The following is a 10,640-nucleotide window of genomic DNA, read 5'->3' on the forward strand; positions in this document are numbered from 1 at the left end:
GCAATTCTGGAAGATACAATTCAAGCTGAGATTTGGGTGAGGACACAGCCAAACCATGTCAAGTGCTAACAGATATTCTTCATCTCTAACTATTTCAAAGTGCATAAGCCTTCCCCAAATGCAAGATAGTGGCTAAAAGCTGGGGTAAAGTGAGGAAAAATGAGAAAAATTCCAATAAAGCAATCTGGTTCTTTAACTCCAGGACTAACATAGCAGCAGAAAAGAAAACTCTATGGTACACTGAAAGAGCCCTCCAATGGCTGGAACAGAACCACAGGATAGCAAGAGATCTCACAAGATACAGAAAGCCAAGGGTGTGAGTGGAGAGCAAAGACTATTCCCCAGCAAACAAAAAGGTAGCAGGCTGTAAAGCACAAAGATCTCCCAAGCCTCAGATTGCTGGTGGCTAGTCTGCAAAGCACGAAGAAAGCTCTATGCAGACCTCCTTTCTGTAAAAGGAAAGTCTTGATCATGCCTTCAAGAATGTTTGAAGCCAATAATGAACTGAATCCATCAAACCTATAACAAACCCTAATTCAGCTTACTATAGTTTAGACAGACTTAGGCACCCACACCAGCAGCCTGACAGAATAAGTGACGTGCCATTTTCTGGGGGTAAATATTATTTACTTCAGGCTCTATTTTTCTTCAAGGTTGCAAGGCCACATTTTGGAAGAGCATATGTGATGAGACATACTGTGGTGTCTTTAGAAAATAAAATCTGCCATAGGCAATGTCCGTCTTTCATATTATGCCTCCATATTGTTCTTTTGATGAAAAACTGCCTTTTTTAAGTGAAAAAAAGAATGGGACACTGGACTACAGTTCTTCTCACAGAGTTATATTGGAGACTAAGCTATGAGATTACGTATATTTCTGAGTGGAAGGAGAGCTTTTATTTTATTTTATTTTATTTTGAGATGGAGTTTCACTCTTGTTGCCCAGGCTGGAGTACAATGGCACTATCTTGGCTCACTGCAACCTCCACCTCCCGGGTTCAAGTGATTCTCCTGCCTCAGCCTCCCAAGTAGCTGGGATTACAGGTGCGTGCCACCAAACCCTGCTAATTTTTTGTATTTTTAGTAGAGACGGGGTTTCACCATGTTAGCCAGGCTGGTCTGGAACTCCTGACCTCAGGTGATCCACCCACCTCAGCCTCCCAAAATGCCGGGATTATAGGCGTGAGACGCTGGACCTAGGCAAGGTTTTATTTTTATACAATAAAGTTGTCTTTATCCACAAAATCAATAGAATGGATAATTGAAATGTATTTCTTAAAAACTGGGTCTTCTAAACTGTTTTAAGATCTTAAGATGTAGAGTACCCATCCAATGATTAGAAGAGATACAAGATGGAAATAAAGGTTTTATTACTTACTGGGTACCTGGCATGCCTGGAGGCCACACACAGAGATATCCAGGAGTCTGCACAGGGGGAGAGAGGGGGGTCTGTGGGCAAGTGCCCTTATTGGTTCCGGGGGTTTCCCATGGGGAGTTTTAATTAGTGAGTTTGTAACAAGCAGGCACGACTTCCAGGAGGTCACACAGTGACTGACAGGTGGTCATTGTGGCATGTCTGCACAGTCCATGCAGGATGTGAGGCTCAGCGGGCCAGTCAGGCAGGCTGCGTTGATTAATAGCCATCCCACTGGGAGGTGGTCACCAGGAGGAAGTTGTATAAGGCAGATGTCTGGATTGGCCACATTGAGGAACTGGGAAGGTGTAGAACTGGAAACTGAGCCCTGCTTCTGACATGAGTCCAACTTCAGAATGTATGCCATGGCAGCGTAAAATTATAAGAATATACTACAGCCGGGCACGGTGGCTCATGCCTGTAATCCCAGTACTTTGGGAGGCCGAGGTGGGTGGATCATGAGGTCAAGAGATCAAGAATATCCTGGCCAACATGGTGAAAGCCCGTCTCTATTAAAAATACAAAAAATTAGCAGGGAGTGGTGGTGGGCGCCTGTAGTCCCAGCTACTCAGGAGGCTAAGGCAGGAGAATCACTTGAACCTGGGAGGTGGAGGTTGCAGTGAGCCAAGATTGCACCACTGCACTCCAGCCTGGCAACAGAGTGAGACTCTGTCTAAAAAAACAAACAAACAAACAAAAAATATATATATGTATATATACTACGTAAGCAAACTATTTTTAACAGTTTTCAATTAGGAATAACAAAGACAAACATCAATTTTACATATACTTTCTTAGTCTCTGAATAAATCTTTAATGTGAGATGACCTTCTAACAATTTTGGAGATCAGTACGCTTCCTTCCTCCTCCTTCTCCTCCTCTTCTTCCTCTTTTCCCACTCTTCCTCCTTTCTCCCTTCTCCTCCCCTTCCTCGCCTCCTCCTCCTCTTCCTCCTCCTTCTCCTTCTTCCTGCTTATTTAATATGTTTTTGAGGCTGGGCACGGTGATTCACACCTGTAATCCCAGCACTTTGGGACGCCGAAGCGTGTGGATCACCTGAGGTCAGGAGTTCCAGACCAGCCTGGCCAACATGGTGAAACCCCATTTCTACTAAGAATACAAAAAATTAGCAGGGTGTGGTGGTGGGCACCTGTAATCCCAGCTACTCGGGAGGCTGAGGCAGGAGAATCACTTGAACCTGGGAGGTGGAGGTTGCAGTGAGCCAAGATAGTGCCACTGTGCTCCAGCCTGGGCGACAAGAGCAAAACTCTTCTCAAAAAAAAAAAAAAGTATGTGTGTGTGTATATATATATATATATATATATATATACACATACTTTTTAAAAATATATATACATACATATACATGTTTTTGAGTCACAGCAATAACAGAATTCTTGTGCATTAGTCTAGATCTTCTGAGAAGCAGATGCCAAAACTGGGTTAGATGTGCAAGCAATTAATTAGGAGAAATGTCCGTGAGGGGTAATAGGGAGGGAGCTCTTGGAGGCTGGGAGAGTTAAAAGACCACAATGCAGGTTTGACTTCCCTGAAGGAGAGAGAGAAGAAGGGAAGAGAAGAAAGGAAGGGGAGAGAGAGGAAGGAAGGAAGGGTCTATGACTGCAGTGCAGTTTTAAGGAGATTTGGCAAGGCCAACAGGGAGTCCAAGCCAGATGTCAGAGAAATCCACATGCTCTCCTGGAATGACCCTGTCTTAGTGTTCCTGCCACGCTGTTACAGGCTGGAAATATCAGAACAAATGCTGTGATGGATTTCAGAGCATAACATGGGACAGGCTTCATTTATGCTCTCTACAATAGATCTGAGAAGTACATTTTCTTGAAAAATAATTCTGATTACATTTTTTCCCTGTATTCTACAAAGATTTCTCTAGTCACATTTCAAACCATCTTCCAGTTTTGCAGTCTTCATCATTTTATCAGGGAAGAAAATTCTCTCACTTCACTGGGTAATCAATTTCAGATTTTAACAATTCTGTTTTTTTCTTTTCTCTTTTTTTCTTTTTTCTTTTTTTTTTTGAGACAGGGTCTCGCCCTGTCGCCCAGGCTGGAATGCAGTGGTGCAATCTTGGCTCACTGAAACTTCCGCCTCCCAGGTTCAAGCGATCCTCCTGCCTAATTGGGATTACAGGCACGTGCCACCATGCTCAGCTAATTTTTGTATTTTTAGTAGAGACGGGATTTCACCACTTTGGCCAGGCTGGTCTCGAACTCCTGACCTCAGGTGATCAGCCCGCCTCAGCCTCCCAAAGTGCTGGGATTACAGGCATGAGCCACCGCACCTGGCCAGATTTTAACAATTCTTATTGTAAAACTGTTTTCATGGTTAAGGTTTAGCCTGACATTAACTCCAATTTGTGAAATTATTCAAACTTAAGGTCAACATTTATTTTTAAATAATTCAACATGGCAGTCAGGTGCAGTGCCACATGCCTGTAGTCCCGGTTAATCAGAGGGCTGAGAAGGGAGGATCACTTGAGCCCAGAAGTTCAAGTCCAGCCTGGGCAACATAGGGAGACCCTTTCTCTAAAAAACAAACAAACACAAACAAAAAAAAATCCCAAATATTATTCAATCCTTTTCAGACAAGACCATAGGAGGAAAAAAATAATAATAATTGAATACTAGGATCTGATCATCCTCAATAAATCCTAAGCAAAATTACTCCTAAACTGTTATACAGCACTGTTACTGACCCTACCAAAATACTTTCTTGACTTCTCCGAAATATAAACGTGAAATTAGATAAACTTATAATTGCTTATCTAATTGTTTATCATAGATAAGTTATAGACACATAAAATATCAGTGGCATAGTTAATTTTAAATTGCTTCAACTATAGTCCACATTGCTATAAACTTCAGTGTAATATTTCCTTAGCCAATCAAATATCATTATTAAATAAATTGACAATTTTAAAAATATCTGTCAATGATTTTAAGTGGATTGATTCGGTTAAATTTTTTCTAATGACAAATAGATTTTTTATTACACTTTTTTCCATTTTTCCTCTGATTCTTCCGCTTTCTAAGCAAACAAAGAACTGAAAACTTTCCTTTGTAATGATTTGCAGTCTTTCGGATTGAATGAAGCATAGGCAGGGAGCTTCTTGGCTGACAAAGAGACAAAGAAGCTGATCAACAACAGAAGTCTCTCTCCTTCTAAGTCTACCTCTTGCTCTATTTTCTCTGTGTTATCCTACTCTTTTTAATGTATTGCCAAACATTAGCAATTAAATGCAACACATTCATTGCACCTGCAATAATATTAAGTCTCCCTTTTGCTATGCAGGATGTATCACTGTTCACACCAGAGAACTTCAAACCAGAATTCAATTTCAGAAAATGTTTTTCTTCCAACCACAAATTAAACATGAAGTTTTTTTCTGGCTTTTACCAGCCAGATGTTGGATGTAAATTCTTTTTTTCTTTTTCCTTCATATGATGCCAGCAAGAATAAAACATACATATCTATTTGACCATCTGGTTAGATTATATTAGCACTAACATCCCAATTCTAAATTTCTAGAAGTGAGTATTTTTAGTGGTATATTTAGCTACTACGGTATTACATATAATTCCAGAGCCTAAAGAGCAAATCCAGCTGGACAACCAGACAAATCCAGCCTGGCCACTGACAACCTGCCTTCAGTGAGGGGGACAATCAGCTTTAAAGACTGAATAATCCACCTACTCTTTGCCTCTTTATTCTCTGCATCCTCCCTTTCCACTGGTCTTTTACTCACTTTTGGATTCTGAGGCCTGAATCTGTTTCCATTTTGAATATTGTAGGCCGATGTGTTGTATTTATTTGTCCAAGGGCCACTTCAATAGATGCATGTTGTTTGTCTCTGAAAGCTAATAATGCTGATAGTGACAGGAGGCAGGCAAATGCCTAGGTAGATAGGGGAGGGTCCCCGGTGAAACCCAGCCTTCAAGCCAAAGACAGTTTAAAGCCCAGCTACAAGTACAGGGTAAATCCACAGACCAGATTGAGAACCTGTCTTCCTATTTGGCATGCTTTCTTCTGATTGATCTCCATCCTTCACCTATTTTACATATACCTACCCTTTCTGAATTGGTTTTCTCCCCTGCTGTGGCCACCTTTGAGGAGTGCCTTTGCTTTAGGCTTTCTCTACATACTCACTCACAAACCAATCAGTACACACTCCCCTATTCTGAGGCCATAGAAGTCCTGGCATCAGCCACACTGGGAGAGAAACCACCCAACTGTGGGGGTAGGGGACCACCTCCCCCACCACTTCCCCTCTCCACTGAGAGCTGTTCCGTTGCTCAATAAAATTCTTCTCTGCTCACCCTCACCCTTCACTTGTCAGTGTAACCTCATTCTTCTTGGACGCATGATAAGTGCTCGGGAGCCACCGAACATGGGTACAAGCTATAGCACAGGTGGGCCAAGTGGGTGGGGTGCCTCCAGTGGCAGGCCTAGGCCTGAGCAAGGCTCAGGTGAGGGGAGAGGGGCATCAAAAGTTGTGGAGGTCCCTGATTGGCAAAGTGGCCGAGAAAAATCCTGCATCAATACTGCCTCAATTAATACACATAAATCAGAGAGCAATAGGTAAGAATGAACAGGGGAAAGTGCAATTAAAGTGGCCAGCTGAGTTTATTTAAATAAGCTGTCATTGTGTTTAAGAAAATGGAAGTAACCCTGGCATTTATAAGGGTGATTAAATGTTCTTAAATTTTATAAAAACATCTTTCTGTCTCTTATCTATGAAGAATTTATGAGTCCTAAAAGTCAGATTGATCAGTCTAATGCAGCTCCTGGTGTACTGGTAATCCTCCAAACTGGAAACAACTCAAATATTCATTAATAATAGAAATGGATAACTAAATCGTGGTGCATTCACATAACAGTAACCTATCCAATACTAGAAACGAACAAACAAAAAATACAGCTATGGCAACAATATGAATGTGTCTTACAAAGATAGAGTTGAGTAAAAGAAACCAGAAATACAAAAACATATATTGTACGATTCTCTTTATAGAACAAAAACATATAAACTTACAGTGTTTAGGGATGAATGTTAAAGAGTGAAATTATGAATAAAAGTGAGGGCTCCATAATCATAAAAGTCAGGGGAGTCATGCATTTTGGGGGTCCAGGAGTGGGAAAATAGTGACTAGAAAGGACCACAGGGTCTGAACCCCTGCATGTTGATGACATACCCAGATGATTACTTTATGATTAAGCTATGAAAGAGACCAGTGAAGGTAAGATAAATACTTATAGCCTAATGTGCCAGTAATCTGAGTTTTAGATTATATAAACAATGTTATCATAGAAAAAAATAGTAAAACCATCTGTGTGTTTTTTCAAACTTGATTTCTTACACACATTTTTCTTTAGAACCATAGCTGTTTATCAGAGAATGCAGATGGTGAAGTGACCTTTCTCATTTCACTTCAGAGGACTTTGCATATTGGCTGTTACTGCCAAAATATGCCAATTGTGTGTTCGTGATATTTCTGACAAAGTCTACTAGATACAACCTATGGCAAAGACACAGAGTTTTCGGAAATAAAAGTGTGTCAGAGTTAAGTCATATCCTGTTTACACAAGTGCAAATACACTGGAACACATTGTTTATTACTTTCCCAAAATAAGGTGAATGGTTGAAATGTTTAAAGCCCTGTACCCCAGTCAGAAAATACTTTTATTCTCTCTCTTTTGATAAAGGATTTCACAGTGTATTAAATTCTACACTGTTGGAAATTATTTCCTGCTAGAAGTTTGAGGGCTGTTTGCTATTAAATTTTATCTTCCAGTCGTGTAGAAAGGTCCAAAGCCATTTTGATTCTTTGTATGTGGTGATTCGGATTTGGTTTTATTTTATTTTTTCTTTCCCTTTGGAAGTTTGTAGAATCTTGACTTCGATTGTAGAGCTCTGAAAATTTGCTCAAGTTCTTTCAGAAAAAGAATACAAAGTACAAAATACAAAATTTGGTACAAAAGTGAATATTTACATTTAAAAAACAGCAAATTATAAATTTTCAAAACAAATGATATGATGATATATACCACAAGCCTCTTCACAAAATCCTGAAAAATATTATGTAGTTTGTACCAATTAACTGCCTTATAATATGCAAATAGCTCTATAATACATTTTTTCCTACCTTTATTTTTTTCTTTTTTTTTCTTTCTGAGACAGGATCTCACTCTGTCTCCTAGGCTGGAGTGACAAGATCATGGTCACAGCTCACTGCAACCTCAACCTCCTGGACTCGAGTGACCCTCCCAGCTCAGCCTCTTGAGTAGTGGAACTACAAGTACATTCCACAATGCCAGGTAATTTTTTTATTTTTTTTTTTGCAGAAATTTTGCCCAGGCTGCTCACCACGTTGCCCAGGTTGGTCTCAAACTCCTGGGCTTAAGTGACCCACCTTCCTCAGCCTCCCGAAGTGCTGGGATTACATGCATGAGCCACCACAACCAGCATTTCCTACTTTTTTGGCTGCTTACTTTTTCATATCTTCTTCATATGTCAATAGTTTTGTAATATTTTCCAGAGAGAATAGAAAAATAATTAAGTCTTTCCTCTAACATGGTTAATTAAAGCTATTTATTATCAATAATTTATGTTAACTATTTTCTTCTTTACAACTTATAGTCACGATTCATTATTAGTGATACTATATAAATTTGGGGAAATTCCTTGTCTCAATTATTTATTATTATATAATACATTACCCCCAAATTTAGCAGCTTAAAATGCTAACCATATTATTATACCTTGCGATTTTGTAGGTAAGGAATTTGAGCAGGGTTTAGGGGGCCAATTCTGCCCCTGTGATGTCAACAGGGTCACTCTGTGGTATTCAGGTGACACTCAGTCTGGTCTGGAGGGTCCAGCCTCACATGCTGGGGTTCAACTGGGATGTTCTCCCTCCCCATACGGCCTCAGGACCTCTCCATGTGGTTTCTCCAGCAAGGTTGTTGGACTTCTTACACAGTGGCTCACTGTGCTGAGACAAAGTGGAAGCTGCCAGTACTCTTAAAGACAGACCTCAGCACTGGCATTGGGTCACTTCTGCGGTACTCTTTTGGGCAAAGCAATCACAGGCCAGCACAGGTCCAAGGACAGAGGAAATGGACTCAACCTCTTGGTAGGAGTTGTAGCAAAGATTTTGTGGTCAGTGATTCGGTTGCAGTTATCTACTGCTACCTAGCAAACTACCCTCAAAACACAGAATCTTAAAACTACAATTTATTAACATCTTTCACAAGTTTGTGGATTGCCTAGACTCAGCTCCGTGTCTCTCACTTGAGGTTCCTCATTCTGCTCAGTTAGTTGGAGGCTGGGGTGAGAGTCCTCTGAAGGCTCTAGTGGGCTGGACATAGAAGATGGCCTCCTCATCACTTCTCTGGAGCCTCAGCTGGGATGGCTGAAATAGCTGGGGTATACTGGCCTTCTCTGCATGATTGGCTTAAGCTTCCTCATAGCATGACAATATCAGGGTAGTTGAACTTCTTACATGATGTCTTGCTTCCCCTACATATTTCAAGAGATCCAGGCAGAAGCTCCAAGACTTTCTTAGGGCTTAGTCTCAGAAGTCACCCAATCCTTCTACCACAGTTTTTGTGTCAAAATAAAGTAATACAGCCAGCCAAGATTCAAGAGGAGATGACTAGGCCGGGCGCGGTGGCTCACGCTTGTAATCCCAGCACTTTGGGAGGCCGAGGTGGGCGGATCACGAGGTCAGGAGATCGAGACCACGGTGAAACCCCGTCTCTACTAAAAATACAAAAAAATCAACCGCGTGTGGTGGCGGGCGCCTGTAGTCCCAGCTACTCGGAGAGGCTGAGGCAGGAGAATGGCATGAACCCTGGAGGCGGAGCTTGCAGTGAGCCGACATTGCGCCACTGCACTCCAGCCTGGGCGACAGAGCGAGACTCCTTCTCAAAAAAAAAAAAAAAAAAAGATGACTACACAACAACATTAATACCAGGAAGCATTGGGGGCCATCTTTGAGGCTAGTTACCACACCCTAACAAATTTCTTTACGATCTCTGGCACTGCACCATTGTGTTTGATTGCATGAACTGACACAGTGGAAGCACCTTCATACATGGGACCGGCAACAACTTAACTATATATGGAAGTGACTGCAGTCTATATAACTACATTGTACTAAGTCCAATCTAAATATATCCCTAAGTCAACTTACCCCTAACTAAATCTCAATATGTTGGTGGCCTCTATAAAGCCACCTGGCAGAGGTGAAGTTGTAGTAGAGTCAACAGCCTTAACGGTTTGAAATTTAAATATCTTAAGTTTGCAAATTTTACAAAAACATAGGACTATGTGAACACATTCCCAGAATCCCTCCCAAGGCCTTGGAAGAGATCTATTTATAATCTTTTAATTCTTTCCTGTTCTGAACCCTCAGTTCCTGCCTATTTCAGGATCACTTTCTTCTGACATGCTACTATAGCGTCTATAAGTAGTCTTCTTATCTCAGACTTCAGTTGCTTCCATCTATTCTCTACCCTTCAACAAAAGAAATCATTCTAAAAAATAAATTTGACCTGATTGTCACTCTAGCTTAAAATCCTTAACAGCTCTTTGCCATTTTAAAGATTCCTTAACAGTTTACAAAGTTTTTCCAAGCCTGGACCTTATCTGTCTTTCAACCTAATTCTTCTTACTGACCTTCAAGCACTCTTTGATGCAGTCACAGTAAACTATTTTTAATTCTCTGATATTCTTTTCACTCTTGGTCGTTCTAACTCCTAGGTCTGGGTTAGGCTCTGTATTAGTCAGATATGGTAGACTATACTGTAATAGAAAGTTTATTCTTCCCACGTGCAAAATTGAGTCAGAGCAGCGGTCCTTCGTGCAATGACCCAGCAATCCGACCAGCTTCTATCTTATCACACCAGAGGGAGACAGCCTGGAGAACACACACATGCTCGTAAAAACTCCACTCAAAAGTGATTCATGCAACTTGGCTCAGAGTCCTTTGGCCAGAATGAATCAAGCGGATGGAATAATTGGTGAGCACCACTAATTATACTAGAAAGGAATTAAAATTAACTGAACATTATCTTTAAACTATGGCTACTATATCACGGTGTAAATTACTGGGAAAAATCAAGTTAGTAAAAAATCTTCTCCCAAATGAGAAATCACAGTGGTAATAAAGAAAGAAAACAAACCCTTTTATTACTCAATAAAC

This window comes from Symphalangus syndactylus, chromosome 3, assembly GCF_028878055.3.
Source record: "Symphalangus syndactylus isolate Jambi chromosome 3, NHGRI_mSymSyn1-v2.1_pri, whole genome shotgun sequence".
NCBI classification, from domain to species: Eukaryota; Metazoa; Chordata; class Mammalia; order Primates; family Hylobatidae; genus Symphalangus; species Symphalangus syndactylus.